The 2,580-nt window shown below is 40.8% G+C and overlaps 1 pseudogene; it reads left to right on the top strand.

Annotated features, from left to right (window-relative positions):
• Positions 1 to 245: 245 nt before the first annotated feature.
• Positions 246 to 2,189, top strand: LOC123835584 (small ribosomal subunit protein uS3-like; annotated as a pseudogene).
• Positions 2,190 to 2,580: the final 391 nt, after the last annotated feature.

Raw genomic sequence — 2,580 nt, forward strand, 5'->3', positions numbered from 1 at the left:
AGAAGGAGAACATGGGAACAACAAGAAAATTAAACAGCAATTTCCTTTTATTTTCCATCTCTCTACCTATTGGGCCTAGAGATATAAAGGATCAGCAAAAGGATGCCCTGAGTACCATGGGCTATCTGTGTAGGGAGAAGAGGGGACTGCTTAGAGATTCAAGTCATTTGCATCCATGATTAGTAGCATCACTTAGAATCTAAGACTACATTTTACATTATAAAAAAGTAACTTTAGCCTGTTTTTTCTTTCCGGGGCGCGTGGCGGCAGAATGGCGGTGCAAATTTCCAAGAAGAGGAAGTTTGTTGCTGATGGCGTCTTCAGAGCTGAACTGAATGAGTTCTTCACTCGGGAGCTGGCTGAAGATGGCTACTCCGGGGCTGAGGTCGGAGTTACACCAACCGGGACAGAGATCATCATCTTGGCCACCAGACGCAGAATGTTCTTGGCGAGAAGGGCCGGCGGGTCCGAGAATTGACTGCTGTGGTTCAGAAGAGGTTTGGTTTCCCCGAGGGCAGTGTAGCTCCGTGCCGAAAAGGCGGCCACAAGAGGTGTGTGTGCTATTGCCCGGGCAGAATCTCTGCGTTACAAACTCCTAGCAGGCCTTGCTGTGCGGAGGGCCCGCTCCGGCGGGCTGCGGGTCATCACGGAGAGTGGGGCGGAAGGCTGCCAGGGCGTGGTATCTGGGAAACTCCGGGGACAGGGGGCTAAATCCGTGAAGTCTGTGGAGGGCCTGATGATTCACAGTGGGGACCCTGTTAACTACCACGCGGACACTGCTGTGCGCCATGTTCTGCTCAGACAGGGTGTGCTGGGCATCAAAGTGAAGGTCATGCTTCCCTGGGACCCAAGTGGTAAGACTGGCCCTAAGAGGCCCCCTGCCGGATCATGGGAGCATTGTGGAACCCGAAGATGAGATACTGCCCACCACCCCCATCTCGAACAGAAAGGTGGGAAGCCAGAGCCGCCTGCGTAACAGGGTCTCTTTGGCAGCTGGATCCGGAGACTGGATTTTAATCTGTAAAGACCTTTAATAAAATCTTTGAGAAAGAAAGGAAAAACATGTAACTTTAAAAGATCAAATTAATTATGTGTACCTAAGAGTTAAACAATCTTTAAACCACAAGAATAGTAACAATCTAGTTATATATATCCTGACTCCCTTCAAAATAGATTATTTTTTTGGGGGGGGGAAGTATTAGTACTTATATGAAAATACCAGTTTCTTTTTCAAACTGTGGCTTCTCTATCTTTTGTATTAGTCTAAATGTGGAGTCCCAAGCCTTGTAAGGATGCATTTTTTTTATCTCAGATTTGTATCTAAATGGCTCTTTATAATTGGACAAGATAAAATTGTGTGAACAAATCTGATTATTACATGGAATGCCTAAGACTCAATTAAGAAAATCTATGAACCAACTTGTTTCCAATTTCTTGTTTGTGGTACATAAACTGAAGTTGCAGAAAAATTAACCAGGTAAAGTTGGGTTGTGCTCGGAGTTCAGCATCCCACCAGAGAGAATTCAAAACACTAATGTGAAGTGTTCACACAAAAAATATGTCTGGTCTTTAGAAATGGGAGTGTGGAATTCATTAATATTTTGAGAATGTGTGGGTTCAATTTAAAATGTCTGTTTATGAGGATTACCTTTAATCTAGCCTTTCCTAGAAGAAAGGGGGAAGCAAAAGATACTGCATTATCTTGAACAGAAAAAAAGATTTTAAGACTGTGCTACACTGAGAGAGTGATAGGTAGCAGAGCATCTTGGTGTGTTTTTATTGAATGTCATCATGTTTTGTTGTTGAAATTACCAATCTGTTTTCAGGAAATATTTACTTTAATAACCTTTATTGTGCCCCTTTTTGAAAAAATAAATCTGTGCAAATTAGACAATAAATAAATCTCATAAAAATTAGACAATTATACAAATTAGACAGTAAATAAAAATAAAAACAATAGTCTTGTCATTAAGTGATAACCTGTTAGTAATGTTTAGAGCCTTTAAAACAGATTTTGATGCCTATGTATACACATGGATATTTATAAAACTGTGACCATGCTATGCATACCATATTCTTATAATCTATTTTTCCTTATGTAATTTCTCTATGTAATCTATTTTTTATGAACATATTTTCACACCATTGAATATACTGAAATCATCATTTTTAATTACTATATTTTAGGGGCGCCTGGGTGGTTCAGTGGGATAAGTGTCCAACTTTTGATTTTGGCTCAGGTCATGATCTCAGGGTCGTGAGATCGAGTCCAGTGTCAGGTTCCTCGCTCAGCGCAGAGTCTGCTTGATTCTCTCCCTCTCCCTCTGCTCCTCCCCCTGCTCTCTCTTGCTCTCTAAAATAAATAAATAAAATCTTTAAAAATTACTACATTTTATTGCCTGAAATGAAATACACATCCTCTTCCATTAGTCACTTAAGTTATTTTCAATTTTTGTTATTAAAAATAATGTTCTAATGGACCTAATCAGGGGTAAGCAGTGCAATAAAAGTACACATGATGGAGGCTCAACCCAGTCTAGAAGGTGAAAACTTCTCAGAAGCTTAAACCTCTAAGGTGAC

The sequence above is a fragment of the Mirounga angustirostris genome, unplaced genomic scaffold, assembly GCF_029215605.1.
Source record: "Mirounga angustirostris isolate CCGP_5_RB_7025 unplaced genomic scaffold, mMirAng1.0.hap1 SCAF_7, whole genome shotgun sequence".
Taxonomy (NCBI): Eukaryota; Metazoa; Chordata; class Mammalia; order Carnivora; family Phocidae; genus Mirounga; species Mirounga angustirostris.